This window comes from Ochlerotatus camptorhynchus, unplaced genomic scaffold (genome assembly GCF_037179485.1).
Source record: "Ochlerotatus camptorhynchus isolate MF236.1 unplaced genomic scaffold, CSIRO-AGI_Acam_v1.1 ptg000569l, whole genome shotgun sequence".
NCBI classification, from domain to species: domain Eukaryota; kingdom Metazoa; phylum Arthropoda; class Insecta; order Diptera; family Culicidae; genus Ochlerotatus; species Ochlerotatus camptorhynchus.
The window spans coordinates 1714008-1735205 of NW_027041050.1; the positions used below are offsets into that span (position 1 = coordinate 1714008).

The window sequence follows — 21198 nt, forward strand, 5'->3', positions numbered from 1 at the left end:
TTGTGGTGGGAGTCTATTTAAATCGGCATATCTATGTTCATAGAATTAACCGCATCAATGATCCGTCAGCTTATTAGCGTTCCCATTGACTATTTAGGTTATTTTTGTCACGACCAACATAAACCACAACTCACATAGCCGCCCCTTGCACATTCTAGTTCAAGGCAATCACCGAAATCACGAACGACCGACCTTTCAAAGACGACGAAATTCGGTGAGTCATCCCGGCTCAATTTTTGACTAATTACGAATCATAAATTTCAATCAATCTGTCGATTGTATATTGCTCCATAGTTCCCGCTCGAAAGGTTACAAGGCTCAATTTTGGGGGGGGGATTTGAATAGAATGTTTTAACACTTTTCATAAGATCCACGCATGGCTCGTGCTAAGGTGGCCTCCATAGGTAAAGGGTCAATCAGGCCAATCAATCATGCAGATCTCACCAAAGAAAGGCACCGATCACTACACCGATCGCGCAGAGGAAAGTGAGACCCGCTCGTATTGTTGGTAACAAGGCGGTGTTGCTCTTTTGATTATTGTTATTGTTTGGATCAATCTTCACCCGCTGACAGCGGTTTGTTTACATTTCCCGCTGCGGGTTACCTGTATGTATACTATACATATACACATAACTTTGTTTTGCTCTTCGTTTTTACCTTAGCTTGATGCTTCGTTCCTTTCTATGAAAGCACGATCCGCCGAATTCTACTTCGAGAAATCACGTTATTATTTATGCGCCATAATTACGAAATTTATTACTCCATTATGTCCGATTTTCGCACCTTCGCAGACTTTGCTTGTATTCTTCTTAATCATGTTCACCTGATCGTTCCTTTTATAAGATGATGCTTTCATGGTACTAACACAAAAATCAGGATTTCGGTAATTATTATATTTGTTTATTTTTAAAGTTCATTTTTGCTGAATTATTGGTAAAATTGCCTCAATTTACATATACCTTTAAAAGAATTAAAAGTAATCCGTACAGCACCCAACAGGGAAATGTAAAGTTCTGCTACAGATTTGCATGAAAATTATGCCGAGTTTACAATGTTTTGCGTCGTGAACAGATTCTGTAAAACCTGCTAGCAAAACACTACAATCATGTCGAAAATTTCATGTAATTTTTATGACCACATAAATAAACAAATGCAGTAAAAGCAGCGTAATGTCAGTTCATGCATTGTATTAATGTTAATTTTGTCCTTTTTAGCAAGTAATATTACACAATATTTTCGACATGATTGTAGTGCTTCCACCTTGACGTGATATCAAAATTATTTTTTTGCTGTGTACGTTTGTATTTTCCTGTTCTAACAATCGAGACCCTCACAGGATTCATCCTCAAGTACATGTCCCCACCGGAGCTGGTAGCCGGAAGGGAATATCCATTCGCTTGCTCTAAGCATCTGGATGCCCCGTACTACGGTAGCAAGATCCTGGTCAATTTCATAACCATTGCAGAGAGAAAAGTGCCCTGCAGAAGGCCATCATCAGAGTGATTTGACAAAAAAGCCAAAACTTTAATGAACTGGTAGAAACGAGATCATTTCCTTATTGAAATATTGCATCCAATAATTTTCTTCATTCATTGTTTTCGTTTCGTTATCGAACTGACATTTGCATGGTCAGATTCCAAAACTATATGCCCTACTAATTCTGTTTTCGTCACCAATTAGATCAGATCCCAGAGCAAACCAGAGTAGCTCCAACAATCAATACGAAACTAACGATTTTAAATTGGCTCACCACTTTAGTAGCCTATTGGTCCCAAGCTAACGTACCCTATTCTAGTTGAAATTCTATTACTACACTATGTTTGTTTTGATTCGCTATGAAAGTTTGACAGATAACATCAGGGGTGTGTGGATTCATGCAGAACATGCAGGGGTGAGTGAAATAGCTTAGGACTGCTTGGGACCGTTGTTCTGAGTGAGCCAAAAATAATAATGATTTTCTTCGGGACCCAGTGGTCTTAGAGTTACCTCTATGGTAGCTCGGAGCAACTCTGAGTAAAAGAGGTACTCAAATAAAAGCCGTCTTCCCCCTCGCTGCTTACCCTGCATCCGTTCTTCCAGGAATTCGAAAAGCCTCCGGGGGGAGAGGTCGGAACATAACTTTTGACGTAGAACTACGTCTTTGTCGACTATACTGGGGTGCAAATCAAAAAATATGTGTGGTGAAGGAGTGTTAGGTTTTGAACGCTTGTAACTTTGTCATTTATAGATGAAATTTAAATCCAAAAACGCCAATCGATAGGATATTACATTACAAACCTGCTAAAATAAATATTTTTTCCATTTTTTCTGTAACTAAACTTTTGAAAATGTACAAATGATAATTTTATCACTGTTTTCATGAAATAAGCCTTTTTCCCAAACCCAGTCATCATAAACGAAGACCACTTGGGTGCACATTATTCTGCTTGAACCTGAAAATTTATAAAACAGCGCTGCTGTCGTGCTTTTCCTCATTGTCACTTCGGACGGCGTGGCACTAGTCCTCCAGCAAGCAGGACCAAGTCAGTGGCTAAAGGTGGATCATGGCGTGACCACAATGAAGAATGCGACACAATGAGGAATGAGGAAAAGCAATGCATGTAAACCCCTCCCCTTTCATAATAACCTCTGCCACTCCCCCCCCCCTCTCAACAATAACCCGAAAAAGACATGGACTTTGACGATCACTTTTTTCCGGGAAATAAATTTTAAACAAACCACAATTATAGTTTAAACAGAAGTTTTTCCCTTAATTTCTTCCCGCACGAAAACTTTCAAATTTGAGGAAAAAAATTGCTTGAAAGACATATTCGATGAGTTTATGTTGGTGAATTACACACAACTGACTGTAAACCATATCTGGTACCTCTATACATGAAATTATATTAACATCCAAAGTCCATCAATTTTTCCATATTCTGCCCAAAAAAACGTTCTGCCCTGCCCTCATTGATAATAAAATGGCTGGAAATCCTGTCAGTTGCGGGGCTTAGAAAGTATGTTTTGTGCAGAATATTTAAATAAGGAGGGACTTCGAATGTTAACCTAAATGCATATATCATGCATCATAGATAGAGATAGATAGATATGTTCTACGTCATACTGCGGTCGTGTCTAGGACACAACCCTTTATTTTTTGTTACAACCAAACCCCCTTCGCTCTATGGAATTTATAGAGACAGATAACAGCGCCAAACGGTTTGTGACGAGACAACGTTGAACTGCAGCGTTGGAATAAAACACGCACACCAACATCTATACATGTACGAACCCACACAACTGAGCGGACGGTACAGCGCAAATCAAAACACGAAGCGGTGTCATCACTCATCATTCAGCTTTGGCTTCTTCCGTTTGCGTTTGCTTTCACCGACGTTGACAAATACTTCCTACGTTATAAAATAGGAAAGTAATGATTATTCCAATGTAATTTTTGAATAGAATGCATGCTGCGTTGGCCAAAGAAGACGGCATATTTTATTACGTTCAGCAATGATTCCGATACGTTGCATCTCCAGTGGCTGGGGTGTTGGAATAATTCTTTAGAGAGAGTGAATGCTTTTCCCATGTTTACTTCTATGCTTATTAAGATTCTTTTGAGCACCAGCTCCGCAAAACATCAATTACTATTAGAGATTTGCATCTTACTGATACCGGTGGTATATTGGAAACTCTTTCGCTCTAAAGTAAAACATATTACAAGCACATCATGATGCGCGCTTGGATGTGTGATGGTTTTCTCAAGTATTCCTGTTGCGTATAAAGTGGTAATGATTGAAAATCGGAACAATCACAAACAAGTAAGAATATTGCTATCGCAATATAATGATGATGACTTCGAGGATGATATCGTCTCAATGAGCTGGATTACCGAGGTGAAGCAGTCGGTTAAGTTGTGTGAGTAAAACCCCTGTACGATACATGCAATTAGTGACGTCACTAATTGCGTTTGCGTTGATTTTTTGGATTACTAATACAACCATATTTCATGATCTGCTTCACCTCTTTCTGTACCTCATTGATATCGTCTTCTTTCCTCGGCTGATCATCAACGTCCGCATTAACATCTGTCATGCTGACACCTGTCAGTTATTGAGCCCAGGTGGTGGAGTTGGCGGGGAACTCCCAACAGTTTCAATGTGCACTCAACAGATGCCACTGCGATCACATACGGGTGGTAATTATATGCCTTGTATGAGTGGGATTAGTGGGATATCTTCTAAATTTGATATCTTTGCTTGTATGTATGTACACTGAGGCAAAAGTACTTAAGAATTTCATAACGCATAACTTATGAACCCGGATGATTTTGATTTCATAAGACGCTTATGCATTTCATAAGCGTAACTTATGATTTTCAGAAGCGTCGATGAAGTTATCATTTTTGGATTTGAAGTCAGTTTGTCAAAATGGCGAATCATGGAAGCCTTGTGTTCAACGAACAGAGATTAATCGCAGATTTAATTTCGAATGTACCGGGTGTGTGCATTGGACTATTTCAGCAGGCAAAACTACGCTTAATAGACTTGCTAACGTTGGATGAAGCTTCTTTTTGTTCGCTGTTTTCGAATTACTCGCTTCCATTTGAAATCAACCAAATTTGGAGCTGGGTGCTGGATTGGCGGCAGAGAAATGTAAGTATTTGCATCCTATTTTAAATGATTTATGCTTTTTTAATTGATTTCATTTCAAGCACCTTCAAAACTGTTTCCCGAATAGAAATTGTAATGTAGAAAACATCAGCAGACATCTTCAATACATTAAATTTTAACGTGTATTGCTGTACCCTTAATGTATTCAGACTTCAGTGTGACGTCCAAGTACATAAAAATACATTAGCCTCAAACGTTACATCAGAATCAAACGTCTTGACGATGTAAAATTTGACATCAGAATACATCCAATGACAACAGAACCTAACGTTACATTAGAATCAAACTTCATCACGATGTAATTTGTTGCACGCATAAAACATCAGAATACATCCAATGACAACAGAACCAAACGTTACATTAGAATCAAACTTCATCACGATGTAATTTGTTGCATGGATAAAACATCAGAATACATCCAATGACAACAGAACCTAACGTTACATTAGAATCAAACTTCATAACGATGTAATTTGTTGCACGCATAAAACATCAGAATACATCCAATGACAACAGAACCTAACGTTACATTAGAATCAAAGTTCATCACGATGTAAATTGTTGCACGCATAAAACATTAGAATAGGGTATACGTCCCTAACCTCGGTCTAATATGCAGCCATCGATTACGTTTTTAATCATAACTCATCAATGAATTTACCTGCAAACGATATTCTACTGCTAAATGGTATGCTTAGATATGCTTATCATGTCGTTTGCTATCAGAAACCACGAAAAGTTGAAAAACTTACTTTTTTTAAGACAATAACTCACGAGGGAAATGTATGTAATATGGGTCTATTGTCCCCAAATTGGGTCTATTTATGGATGCAACTTCGTCCTATCTTGTTTGATCCTCAAAAAAAACGCTCTTGGTAACGTTTTCTGATGTATTTTTTTTTATCACTATCACTGTTAACTTAATGCTCTTCATTCCTCAAAACATTTCTTAGAGAAAATTTTACGAAAACTACATTAAATCACTCAATTTAAAAATTAAAAATTAAAAATTTCGCTTATCGTCTTTTGACCGCAGAATATCTAAATCAGAACATTGTGATGTTCATTATACAGGTTTGGCAGAAAAAATCTCCCTTCCTGTTCGTTCCTTATCATCCAAATGCAAAACAACATTGTTGACGTTACTCTTATTGCTATATGCTGTCAAATGAATTTCATGGGCCATAGTTAGGAACATAGAAAAGAAATGTGTCCCTAAAGTTGGGTCCATGTTTTACTTGTGAAAACGTTGTTAAACAATTAAAATAAACATAAAATATTCAAACAGCAACTGTAAGTTTTACGTCTAGTGTGTATTATCAGGTAATTCCAATCAATAAATGCCATAATCAGGCCATTTGATGATCGTCAGTCAACCTTCCCATCTTAACCTTATAAGTCATGGCGGCTAAAAACTCCGAACATTGTGATATTCTCAACCAGTTTTATTACTTACGAGAGCTGAAAATGTATTGAAATGTTGTGATATAAATTGATTTGTGTGTGGTACACATTTATCAACCATCAGTGATCAATATTTTCCTTATTTTTTGTGTAATATTCCTTAATTAATTATTTATTTGCGTGATAGGCCGAATGAAAGGACTAGACCCACATTACATACCGTAACCCTACATCCTATGACACAACAATAAAAAGAGGCTTGCAGTGCAGTGATGCCTCCTATGCATAGTTTTGTGACATTATTAATTGCAAATAAAATTGAACTCTTTAGAAGAGTGGAGACGCTAATAAAAGTGCACTTAGACGTTGTATCGTCTTGACGCCTTCTGCGCACTTATTATTCATTCACCAAGGAATAAGTGCGATGAAGCCACAACAACAATTTAACGTAAAACCGCACTTTTATTAGTGTTTCCGCATTCATAATCTCATAAATGTGCCCAATGCGCAATTCTCGGCGCAATCATATAAAATAGCACATTGCGATTACAAGGTAGAGCTTACCATCATTAACTCTTACACGACTGACATAGCCTCAAATCACTGAAGGAAAGTGTGGCATGCCCTGTGGTCAATGTTTATTTGTATGTAAAACAAATGCCCTGGTGACGTTACAGTGCAAGAGTTAATTAGTGTTTTAATTGATTATTATCGTTTCAATTGAAACCCGATTTTACTCTTGTTCTATACGTTAAACATAACGTCGGCCATAGAGATTGCTAAAGTATGATTGTGTCAGTGATTTGTTTTCATCGGGAAAATTTTCTGCTATGAAGTTTTTTTTCCCGATGAAAACATTTTGCGTATACGTATACGTGACGTAGTGTGCGTACGATAAACGTCAGCAATCTCTATAGTGTGCTGTATACCGCATCAGTGTACGAATACAGCACACTATGTCCGACGTTATGTTTAACGTATACAGAACGTTTTCAACGAGGTTTTCATTTGAAACGATAAAATTAATTCCAAGGCAAACGAAGAAAACCACCTGGCCACCCTGCATGGGCCGGCGCAGCCTGCATGCATATGCATTCCTCGGTACATTCTATGCGCTCGAGTATTGATGGTCCGAATGTGAGGATAACAATAACAAACCAGCATATCTGGCTGAAGCGAAAGTGAGGATAACAAACTTCGCACTTGAAAATGGGATTGCGCAAGTGTGCGTGTTATGAACGACAGAAAGGTCATTGTCGTTCTCATTTTTGAAGTAAAGCTCTATACATCGCTGCTGCATTAGCGTATACCAAAATTATTCAGGGTGTAGGTGTCAGATGGACGTTCCATTACAAACAACTGATGTTGACCTGTCAATAATTCGCGTTATTTGGCGTTTATTAGCTGAATCGCAAAAAGAAAACTAGAGTCCCTGAGGCCCTTCACGGTGTTTCGCAAAAACCCATTAATGGGTATAAAAACACCCATTTCCGCTAAAAGTGCCCCTCTTCATTTAATGGGTAAACTATGGTTTACTCATTAATGGGTAAAAGGGGGATCTGTCAATAAATGGGTGTTTTTTACCCATCTTCTTAAATTGTGTTTTTCGTAAAATGGGTAAAAAAAATACCCATTGCTTCAAATGGAGGATGCTGGTGCTGGGTTATTTGTCCTCGTTGATATAAAAAACTTTCAAATATTTACATTGAAAATAAATGCAGTTGTAGCATAGAGGTAACTCTAAGACCAGAAGGTACCGAAGAAACGAGCTCAACTTTTTGGCTCAGCTCTGGTACTATCTCCGGTCCCAAGCTAATCGATTCACCCCTCGAAACATAGGAAAATCCACTAACCCCTCATTATATCAATCAAACTTTCATAGCGAACCAAAACAAACATTGTGTAGTACTGGAATTTATACTAGAATCGGGTACGTTAGTCGATTTGCTTGGGACCAATAGGCTAGTCAAGTAGTGAACCAATTTAAAATCGTTAGTTTCGTATTGATTGTTGGTTGTAGCGAAAAAAAAATATTACACGAGATATTACAATACCATATTGGATAAAACTGAATAGACTTATCCGTAAGCCTCTCCAATGTTTCGGAATCTAACCTTTTCCGGAGATCGTCCATTTTTGCTAAAAAAAAGCGGACAGAAACTGTTTGCATTCCTTAAGTTTGTTTTGTCCGAGTCAGCACTACACGGCAAATGAGAACACCCAAATTTGAGTTTAGTTCACTCATAAATCGCAAAAAGTACAGGTTTTCCAGGTTTTTCCAGGAAAAATTTTCCGAAAATAAGAAAAGTAAAGATTGGATTCTGTGGATTTTCGTCAATCCTAATTTTCTGGAAGATTTTTGAGGTTTCCGTAAAAGGATCTCGATGGGAAAACCGAATACGGATCCCGATGGGGAAACCGAATACGGATCCCAATGGGGAAACCGAATACGAATCCCGATGGGGAAACCGAATACGGGTCTTGATGGGGAAACCGAATACGGATCCCGATTGGGAAACCGAATAAGGATCCCGATGGGGAAACCGAATACGAATCCCGATGGGGAAACCGAATACGGGTCTTGATGGGGAAACCGAATACGAATTCCAATGGGGAACCCGAATACGGATCCCGATGGGGAAACCGAATACGGGTCTTGATGAGGATTCCGTAGACGGATCCCGATGGGGAAACCGAATACGAATTCCAATGGGGAACCCGAATAAGGATCCCGATGGGGAAACCGAATACGAATCCCGATTGGGAAACCGAATAAGGATCCCGATGGGGAAACCGAATACGAATTCCAATGGGGAACCCGAATACGGATCCCGATGGGGAAACCGAATACGGGTCTTGATGAGGATTCCGTAGAAGGATCCCGATGGGGAAACCGAATACGAATTCCAATGGGGAACCCGAATACGGATCCCGATGGGGAAACCGAATACGGGTCTTGATGGGGATTTCATAGACGGATCCCGATGGGGAAACCGAATACGGATCCCGACGGGGGAACCGAATACGGATCCCGATGGGGAAACCGAATACGAATCCCGATGGGGAACCCGAATAAGGATCCCGATGGGGAAACCGAATACGAATCCCGATTGGGAAACCGAATAAGGATCCCGATGGGGAAACCGAATACGAATTCCAATGGGGAACCCGAATACGGATCCCGATGGGGAAACCGAATACGGGTCTTGATGAGGATTCCGTAGACGGATCCCGATGGGGAAACCGAATACGAATTCCAATGGGGAACCCGAATACGGATCCCGATGGGGAAACCGAATACGGGTCTTGATGGGGATTCCGTAGACGGATCCCGATGGGGAAACCGAATACGAATTCCAATGGGGAACCCGAATACGGATCCCGATGGGGAAACCGAATACGAATCCTGATGGGGAAACCGAATACAGATCTCGATGGGGAAACCGAATACGGGTCCCAATGGGGAAATCCAATACGGATCCCGATTGGGATTCCGTAGAAGGATCCCGATGGGGAAACCGAATACGGATCCCGATGGGGAAACTAGTAGGTCCCGAAGAAACGTGCTCAACTTTTTGGCTCAGCTCTGGTACTATCTTCGGTCCCAAGCTAATCGATTCACCCCTCGAAACTTAGGAAAATCCACTAACCCCTCATTTTATCTGTCAAACTTTCATAGCGAATCAAAACAAACATTGTGAAGTACTAGAATTTTGACTAGAATGGGGTACGTTAATCGTTTGCTTGGGACCAATAGGCTAGTCAAGTATTCAGCCAATTTAAAATCGTTAGTTTCGTATTGATTGTTGCTATTATTGTATCTGCTTCTTGCTATTACATCATTATTTCATACATCAGCTTGAATTACGTTGATCGATATTACATTTTTTTTTTTTGCTGTGTACAGCCATAAGTGAGTTCAAGAGCAAATTTTCATTATGTCGTAAGTAACATTCGCACCAATCCGAGAAAAATAAAGTTTTGTTTTGATGACCGAAAAGTTATTCCTATTTCCAAGTAAACACATATAATCTCATAGTGATAGCAATGTTTAACATATTTAGCAGGGTTTTAATCATACAAATGCAAATCGCTAGCTTTCATGCTAAAAAATACTGGTTTTTGAGTCAAAAGTTATTATACGTCGTTTGGTGGCCCCTATTGTTACTTAAGTCAAAGTGTATTTACCAGGATTTTTGGGAGAATTATCAATTACGTCTCCTTACGTGCAGCCCATTCATCATTTTAGGACCACCGAAATCATTAGCAACAAACAGTTCGATTTATTCACTTTAATAATGAGAAAGCGAAACGACGAACATACACTTTTCACGGGTTTCTCAGCGCTGTTACTTAAGTCAAACGGCATCTCCATAGAAATTGGGTGACTTAAGTAACATCGAAAACTATTTTGATCGGAAGGTGATTACGTCAAAAAGCAATTTGACTGGTAAATAAATTAAAAAATGGGATTTGATCCTATATTCGGACAGTATATAGTGTAATAGCAGGAGAATCGATTGACACTGATAGCTCGACTTTGTTTACCTTTGTTACATTCGACGTAATGAAAATTTGCTCTTGATTTAATGAATTCGCTGATTGTGACTCTCTGAAAATTAAATGCCCAGGTTTTATACGTCAAACTCATCCTTTGCAACGTCCTCTTGTAACTTAAAAATACAAAATGTCATCATAACGTACGCCAGTCACTTCGAATGTATGGGAATGGTAGGAAACCATTTGAAAATGCATGGAAATTTTCAGTTTTTATTCATTATCGACTTTATGGGCAGTTTTAGATGCACAAAAATTGCGCGAGTACATTACTATGGTGATAAGGTAAACACTCGTTTATTTGTTTCCTTCTGTGAAAGCATGTTTAGTCACAAATCGTGGATTTTCTGATATTCTCCATACTGCAAAAATGACTATCCTACCACTGAAGGGGCGACATCTCTCGGATCTTCAGTATAGCTACTACTCAAATCATATAATTAATTCCGAAAAAACATGTTTCCGGGCGGAATAAGTTTCATCAAGCATTATGATGGTACACAAAATGGGCCACAAGTTTATATAAAATTTAAAGTGTGGTTCGCAATCAGGGAAAGACTGAGATTTAAGAAAGCACAATTCTAATGTAAATTTTTCATAAATAACATCAATTTAGAATTCTGTACTATTCAATAACTATTTCTTCGAATTTTTAAGCAGTTCGGATAACAATTTGGCCAACGTATAAGATACTTTACTTTTGCTGGTCCGATGTCCCTCAAGATTTGACCTGTATAACAAAGTTGTGCAAACTAACTCGGTCCCTGGCTGCTTGTCTCCAATTAATCATGTTTTGTGGTTTTTAACATCATCCAAATCCAGAGGGCCAGTCACTTCGAATGTATGGGAATGGTGGGAAACCATTTGGAAATGCATGAAAATTTCCAGTTTTTATTCATTATCGTCTTTATGGGCAGTTTTAGGTGCCCAAAAATTGCACGAGTACATTACTATAGTGATAAGGTAAACACTGGTTTATTTGTTTCCTTCTGTGAAAGCATATTTCAAGAGCAAATTTTCATTATGTCGTAAGTAACATTCGCACCGATCCGAGAAAAATAAAGTTTTGTTTTGATGACCGAAAAGTAATTCCTATTTCCAATTAAACACATATAATCTCATAGTGATAGCAATGTTTAACATATTTAGCCGGGTTTTAATCATACAAAGGCAAATCGCTAGCTAGTTCTTATACGTCGTTTGGTGGCCCCTATTGTTACTTAAGTCAAAGTGCATTTACCAGGATATTCGAGAGAATTATCAATTATGTCTCCTTACGTGCAGCCCATTCATCATTTTAGGACCACCGAAATCATCTTAGCGACAAACAGTTCGATTTATTCACTTTAATAATTAGAAAGCGAAACGACGAAAGTACACTTTTCACGGGTTTCTCAGTGCTGTTACTTAAGGCAAACGGCATGTCCATAGAAATCGGGTGACGTAAGTAACATCGAAAACTATTTTGATCGGAAGGTGATTACGTCAAAAAGCAATTTGACTGGTAAATAAATTTAAAAATGGGATGTGATCCTATATTCGGACAGTATATAGTGTAATAGCAGGAGCATCGATTGACACTGATAGCTCGACTTTGTTTACCTTTGTTACATTCGACGTAATGAAAATTTGCTCTTGATTTAGTCACAAATCGTGGATTTTCTGATATTCTTCATACTGCAAAAATGATTTTCCTACCACTGAAGGGACGATATCTCTCGGATCTTCAGCATAGCTACTACTCAAATCATATAATTAATTTCTCGAGCGTCCCACACTTCCTACATCTTGCTCCACTTGGTCTAACCACCTAGCACGCTGTGCTTCTCTGCGTCTTGTACCGGCCGGATTTGAGTAAAACACAATTTTTGCGGGATTGTTGTCCGGCATTCTTACAACGTGTCCCGCCCATTGTACCCTTCCACCTTTAGCGACTTTCTGGATATTGGGTTCGCCATAAAGTTACGCCAGTTCGTGGTTCATTCTTCTCCTCCATACACATACACTTCATATACCCTGCCAAAGATGGTCCTAAGCACGCGTCGTTCGAAAACTCCCAGTGCTTCTCGAGCATTGTCTATTGTCATATTTTTCGTGCACAATAATTTTGTTTATTATATATTTGCAGTTCGTCAATAAGGCAGCCCAAAACTTTCCGCATTTTTGGATCATCTGTGGAACAGGCAGCAATTTTTGGAGCGATCCGTGAAGGGGAAGGCTTGCCACTTGTAACAGTGGACCAAACAAGCCAGCAACCCCGTCCAAAGTGTCTTGCATTATTGGCAAATTGGCACAGCGGGTCGATTTAAAGGGAGATCTGGAGGCGCAGCTATCACATTGTCATGATTGTCTGGTAGTTTACTCAAAAATGCTATAACAATCGCTAAGCTCGCTGTAATGTCACCAAGTGCCTCGTCACCTACAAATTGGCGCCTATGTCAGTGGTCTAATAACTCTTAGCGTGCTAATGGCATAGTTCCCCTGCCGCATAGAGAGTTGCCACAATGATATTAGGTTAGCTAAGGTCAGTTAACTGACTGGTGGGAAACGGGAGCTTCAGCATTGACTATTATGTACGCATTTTTATGATGTTATCTAACAATTATGGTGTGTAGTGTTTACACGATCATGTTTCTAATTCTAATGTGTTGTAAATATAATTGAAAGCATTTGAAAAGTAAGATTCTAGTGTTCTGTATATCTAAAAACATGTTCTCTGATGTTTTCAGATGTACAAAACGTTTAAAGGAAACGTTGTTTGAATGTTTTCAAATGTAGATGTTTATACATTTGAAAACATTCAAACAACGTTTACTTCAAACGTTTTGTACATCTGAAAACATCAGAGAACAACAAACACGAAGTACAATTGAAAACATCAGAACCACGTTTAGTTCTAACGTTGTGTACATCCGAAAACATCCAAAAAACGTTTGGTTCTAGCATCAGGAAACATCTACGTTAGAAAACATCAGAATACATTTACATATAAAAACATACCAACAACGTTTAGTTCTAACGTTTTTTACATCCGAAAACAACCGAAAAACGTTTGATTCTAACATCAGGAAACATCTACATTAAAAAACATCTGAAAACATTTACATATAAAAACATCCGAACAACGTTTAGTTCTAACGTTTTTTACATCTGAAAACATCCAAAAACGTTTGGTTTTAACATCAGGAAACATCTACATATGAAAACATCAGAAAACGTTTACATATAAAAACATCCGAACAACGTTTAGTTCTAACGTTTTGTACATCCGAAAACATCCTTAAAACGTTTGGTTCTAATGTCAATAGATTGAAATTTTTGACGTCAGACCGACATTAGAATGGCAAAATTTTGTTCCAAAATTTCTGATGTATACACCATGTTACGTTGCTTAAATACAACTAAATCATAATGTTTTCTAATGTTTGACATCAGGCATACATTTGATTTCGATGCTGATGTAGACATCAAAATCAAACGTTGGGCTAATGTAAATTTCTATTCGGGTTGCTAGTGGAAGAAGTTTCAGATTTCGCAAGAGGTGGCCAGCTCCTGAAAGAAAAAGCAGTTATAATCGGAAATCCGATCGATGTAAGTTCCTGTTTCTTATTATTTCCTCGTGTTTTACCCCATTTTGTTTTTTTTTCATTTTCACAGGATCTCCGAGTGTTTAAAGAGGAAATTCAGGAAAGTTATCCATCCGCTGATGAAGATTTCAGCCATGTAAACAAACCAGTTAACGAAATTGATGATTCGAGTGAGTTTGTTCTACCAGCAGCCTCGAGTTCAGCAACCGGAAAGCAGACGACAATCACGAACGCAGCTGTATTTAAGTTTGAAATTACCACTGAAGAGTCAAATTTGGTAGCGGAAAGTGCAGAAAAATTATCTACAGAAAAGCTCGAGAAAAGAGGATTATTTTCACTTCGAAGTACTCTCAGTGAGCCTATATCAAATAAAAAGCTTCCTCCAGCTGTACGTACCGTCGAGGTTTTAGAGCCAGGAGTAGCAGAGCATTTTCCTGCGAACAGAAAAGTGGAACAAAACAACGTAAGTTATTTTATAATATATTTGAAAATCTAAAAAATCTACTTCTTTACTGCTTCTAGGAAAGAGAAGAATTTTTGACATCAGCGAACAGCGAATCACCTCCTTTTCTGTCGCCAAACCATCTCCGAGCTCTTTTGGTAAAAACAGATTATGGAAAACAAGTGTTGAAAGAAGCGACAACGCACAAGCTTTCTAACGTGGGTCAAAAGCTAGTCGTCGACACGGTTGCCCGATTCCATTTATCTTTGGGACGAAAAACCACTGCAGAGTAAATAAACGACCTTAGTGAAGTCATTATTCGCGTTTTTCCCAAAGAATCAAAGGTAAAACTTAGTGAGAATATGACACGATTAAATGATAATGTTTTCAGTGAATGGTGATTTTATTTTTCGTCAATTCTTCCGTTTATTATTGACAGTCAAAAATCAACGCTAAGGGTTGTACTTGTACACCCTACAAGTAAAAAAAATGACGGAAAAACAAATCATTTTATTATAGAAATTAGAATTTTGGATAATCTGGCATCTTTTTTGCATCTTTCATTATTTAAGGATACATACTACCTACCGAAAACTGATAGATCCAATCCTGGAGGAAAAGTTTTTAGCAGGATCAACTATATTAAACAATCTGAGCGTCAAAGAGCTAAACGAGACAAAGAACACTTCGCCCCAATTGCCGAAGGAGACATCGAGTCGCAAGAGCTATCAGCAGAAGTGGAAGCAGCAGTACAGTGGCTCACCGTAAACACTGCTCCCTGGACAACTGTTATTGCTTTGTGGGAAGTTAGTTATCACGCCAGGAAGCGATATTTAAAACAATACAGTTGGGCTCAGAAGTTGATTGACGATTACCCACAGCTGCGAGAAAAGTTTGAGTTCCAACTGGTAAACAATTATTTAATTATTCTCAGTATTACACATAATAACCCAATAATATTGTCTTGCAGCTTGACATCGACTTCCGGAAGCTCAGTTTGGGAAAACCTACAGATCACTCCCGGAAGTGGGAAACACTTTTCGAATCTATAGCACGTTATGCCAGCAAACATGGCAAAAACTCTTCGACAAAGCGCCTCATTGAAGGATTACGAAACCTGACATTTTCGACAGGTAAGAAAATGTCAAAATGGAAATTGTATGTATGATAATTTTAAACTAATCGATTTAGATTACAATAGTTTTGATTACAGATATATTGAAATATCGATAAAAAAAATGTCGACTACTGTCGTTTTCGTTTTTACGGTGTAGTAACACCGGTGTTACATCGCCGTACACCGACAAAATTCAGGGTGTAGCTATCGGTTGCACCTTTGTTAACAAACAAATTATGTTGAGTTGTCAATGACTCGCGCTTATTGCTGCTTACTCTACACCGGTGTAGTGTAGCAAAAACGAAAACGACATAAGACACTTCTGATGAGTACTCCACTTGACAAGTTTTAGCACGCATTAATGACTTTTGTTTAGTAATATTATTTATGTATTTAATTATTTATTTATAGATGTTCACCTACTACAGCTTCTTCACGTGCTAAGTACAGTTCTCTTTCCTGTCAAAGCATCCAAGGGGTTCAAGCCTACCGTAACAGTTGCGCAATCGGATACCTTTCTGTTGGCCAGCAACATAGAATTAGGCCGCATCAAACTAAAGTAAACTCTGGAAATCTATGACAAGCAGAAGATACCTGTAGTGCCGAAATTGATTGTCATTGGAGAAGCTTTAGAAACAGCCTGTGGAGTTTGCTTTGTGGTGTATAAAGCAATTGAATATCAGCTTCCCACAATCACGAAGGGGATCGACGTGTTGTTGAAACTACACATTGTATTTGGTCTGCCTGTTTCTCGGTTGTCCAAGTTGGTTTGGATATTTATAGAGAAATTTATCTATAATTCAGAGCCTTTGCAAGGAAGATACTTAGCTGTTAACAAGCTAGTGGATTACTTACGAAATCAGCCACAATGATCATCCCATGCAACACGAAATTCGACACAACTGCTGATTTCTTGCATCACGTAGAGAAAGTTCACAGACTACCCTCGGATAATCACTTCAAGTGTCCTTTCATTGTCTGCATCCAAGTTTTCACTCAGTTATCTAGTTTTAAGAAACACATTAAAAAACATGATTTCAGCAAGCTTATTCATGATTCAGCAGAACAAATGGTTCAGGAACCACAATTTCAAATAGATGTACCTACAAAATTAATTAGACTAGAGAAAGAAAAAGCTGTAGAACATGATGTTGCATTAGACAAAAATTTGAAATCCATACAGCAATCAGCAGTACAGTTAACATTGGATATGCATCGGAGGAATAACTTTACAAGACAAGACGTAAGACACATTCAGTAAGCAACAGAAGAATTTTGTACACGATCGGTGGAGAAAATTGAAGCTGTTAAGGTTGACTCTCTTAGTACACAAACTAAACATGAATTAGATAAGTACCTATCACAAATCAAGACCGCGTTTCATTTTATTGACACTGATTACAAGTTTTTTGCGCACTTAAATGATTTGAAGTTATATGAAGGTCCAAAGACATTCGTTTTAGAACAAAATGAGGCAAAAGTGTCAACTAATGAGAATGGCAGAACATCTTGTTTGGTATTAAATCCAATAGAATTTCAAGTCCAATCTTTTTTTCAAAACAGTTGAAATCCTTGAGAAGACTTTGCAGAATACTGCTAATTTGGAAAAAGCTGACAAGATCACACACTTTGTAAATGGAACCGTGTGGGAGCAAATCAAAGCAAGGTATGTTCAAGATGAGGAAAACTATATTTTACCAATCTGGCTTTATGCTGATGAATTTGAGGTCAATGACCCATTAAGCTCCCACAACAATATAGATTCCGTATGTGGAATCTATTACAGTTTTCCGACCCTTCCTGATGCGTTTAGATCGAAGCTTTGTAACATTCTGGTTACAGGATTTATCAGAAAAGTTACCATAACACAAACAGGCGTGAACAAACTACACTGAACCAATATGACATATTCCTGTTATGTGGAAATCTTATAAATTTGCGCTATAAGATAATCCATTGAAAATTATATGATTGAAATTGTGCCAGGTAAATTCTATATGAATATCTGATACATTTACAATGCTGATAATTTGGTAACTTTTATATGATCATCGTATGATAAATGAAAATCGATCAAATTATAATAATTAACTGAAATGGATTTGAAACCCATAAGCATAAGCTATACTTTTCACCACAATATAATATATGTGTCATAAATCAATCGAAGTAAAGTTTGTGTGAAAATCACATGAAATTTACTTCTTCTTTTGACACATATATTTAATCGATTTCTAAAAATAAATCGAAAAATAAACATCAGGCAGTGGGAGCTTTCACAGTTGTGCCTTTTTTTATTGTAGCTGATTTGGGATTCGATCAAGGACTGTTGAGGTGTGATGCTTTCGGTGTCTGCGCTCGATTTCACTGGGCCACGACTGACTTCAAGATTGAGCTCGTTCAAATAGCATGAATTAAGAATAGCTCTCCCGACATGGAATGCAGTGCAACGTTATGCTCGTTTTGCTAGAGTGAAGACAAATAGCACTGACAAATTTATGTTCCGTTTCGGTGGTGTGGTTTGTTCAAATCTTTCTTAATGCACCTGTGTGCAATAAATCAACGACTAAATTATATAAGTTGATGTAACTGGTTCATGAAGTTCGAGTACTAGGGCTGGAATCTGAATTAACCGTGTAGAAGGCTTACAATTAGAATCATAGCAAAGTAAATATTGCAGTAGAATCATTTTTTTTTTCAATCTCAATACATTCTTTTCCGGAAACAAACAAAGATTATTCAATACAGTATCATTGTTGTTAGTAGTATTTAGTTCAACTAATCATTTTAATGAGTGTACGATAACATCGTTGAAAATTGTTTCAATAATTTATAAAGAACAATCATGTAAGATGTATTTTATTGGGAGCGATATTCAGTCCAGAAAAACATGCAAAAACAAACGTTTGCTGTTGGATTTCTTAAAAGGCATATCTATATGACTATTAAATGATTGTGATGGATCTGTTTACAATCTTTAAACCTCAAAAATCACAGGAAGCTATTCCAATGAGATATACATGTTTTCCTATACTGCAAAGTTAAATGACAGTCCAATAGTTTCTTCATGTCTGTTTACACGCGACATATCAACAAACGTCAAAAATCATTAAAAGCAACTCCAATAAAATATACATCATTATCTTATAAGATATACATTTTAGTGAGCAATATTCATCATGAAAACAGGTATATTTTACTGGATTTTCTCATAGAGCAAACTTATATGATTTTCCATTAGTTTCTAGATGTCTGTTCCCACCCATGACATATCAACAGTTTTTCACCATGAAATATATCAAACAATATTCATATACTTATTACCTATCGCTAACCACGTTCGAAGCAAAGTATTATCAAGTACTAAGTATGTGAAATTACGATAGAAATCATTCCATATCGCAGTCATAGCTTTTAAGTGATAATCCAATGGAATCTATCAATCATCACATAGAATGAATAAATCTGCTGACATTGCTATGTTATAAGATGGATCCAATAAACGGTACATGTCGATTTGTTTCAGTGTAGTAGAGAAAGCATTAGAACCGTTCAAAAAACTGGAAAATGAGGGAATATTTTTCAACCTGAATTCGCATCTGATTAAAGTCCGTTTCATACTATGCTTATTTCAAGGAGATAACCTTGGAGTTCACACACTGTTACAAATGTCAACCGGGTTTAACGCAAATTATTACCATAGAGGTAACTCTAAGACAAGTAGGTCCCGAAGAAACGTGCTCAACTTTTTGGCTCACCTCTGGTACTATCTTCGGTCCCAAGCTAGTCGAATCACCCCTCGAAACATAGGAAAATCCAATAACCCCTCATTTTATCTGTCAAACTTTCATAGCGAATCAAAACAAACATTGTGTAGTACTAGAATTTTGACTAGAATGGGGTACGTTAATCGATTTGCTTGGGACCAATAGGCTAGTCAAGTAGTGAGCCAATTTAAAATCGTTAGTTTCGTATTGATTGTTGTTATTACTGTCGTTTCTGTCGCAGGCATAGAACAGATTTACAAAAAGATACCATGGAGTGTGAAGACTGTTTGCGAAACACCGTAAATTATGAACAGGATGTAGAGATTGGTAAACACTCGGAGACAGGAATTGCTGGATATTCTGCGTTTAATCAGCTAGCATCTTTTCACGTATTCAATAATCCTAGCGTAGATGCGATGCATGATCTGTATAGTAATAGAGTATGCAAATACGGTTTACTTACAGCCCTCCATTATTTTGTGTACGAAAAAAGATTTCTTAGTAGGACGACTTTAAACACAAGAGTAAATTTCATTAGTAGAACATCAGCTGATGTGAGCTTAAGTCGAATGCCAGATTTCGAACAAGTATATAACAAAAAGACTAAGGGTAAAAATATAACTGGTAGAATGACGGCATCAGAAATGAAAGCATTCTGTAAGAATTTTACATTCATTGTTGGCCCGTATGTTCCACACGACGATCCGGTGTGGACGTTTTGTAAAGTTTTGATCAAGACTGTAGATTTAATTCTTCATAACACATTTACAGAATATGATTTAAAAGAATTGAAAAACTTGATACAACCTCATCATTATTTGTATCAGATGCTCTTTGAAGACACTCTTAAACCCAAGCAACATTTTCTCGTTCATTACCCAAACATAATTTAAAAAAGTGGACCGGTTGAGCGAATGATGTGCTTCATGTGCATCAGGTCTTTAAAGAATATGCGCATGTCATTTCATCACGATTGAACATTGCATATACTTTATGTATTAAATCTTGCTTGCAATTTAGTCACGATTTGTACCACAAAAGATTTTTTGATTTGGAAGTTGAAGGTGAATTTAATGTTAACACCCTACAATCGAGACCATACTGTTCGAAAATCGCGAACGAATGCCCTTTCAATGTGAAAGAAAAAGTTTTTTTTTGCACATTCGATCCAATTCAATTCACAATTTAAAATAGGTCAATTTATAACAATATCGGAAAACGCATCGATCAAATTGTTAGAAATAGAAGAGTTTGTGAAACATAGAGAAACAATATATGCAATGTGCAGAAATTGGGAAAAAGGAGCATATGATGATCATTTATTAGCTTATGAAGTAGTAGAAAGATGTGATTCAATGTGTATTATTGGTATTGGTATGCAGTGATTGGATCTCCATTTTCTATTCATGAAGTGAAAAACCATTATTATTTCAGGATTAATAATGATTTTAACTAGATGTAGAGAATATTATTAAGTTTAGTATTATAAATAAACCAATGTTGTTAATTAATTATGTTTCAATAAAAGAACATTTAAGCCGTAGCAAATGATTGAATATTTTGCAGCAAGAAAACATAAGTTGATCGAGCTTTGTCCATCCTTAAAATAAGTGACGGTTGGATGAATTTCGATCAATTTATAAGCTTCTGATAATTAAATTTCTATTAAAAA

At 37.4% G+C, this 21198-nt stretch overlaps 1 pseudogene; it reads left to right on the forward strand.

Annotated features, from left to right (window-relative positions):
• Positions 1–431: 431 nt before the first annotated feature.
• On the forward strand, positions 432–15694 carry LOC135713589 (uncharacterized; annotated as a pseudogene).
• The last annotated feature ends 5504 nt before the right edge of the window (positions 15695–21198 follow it).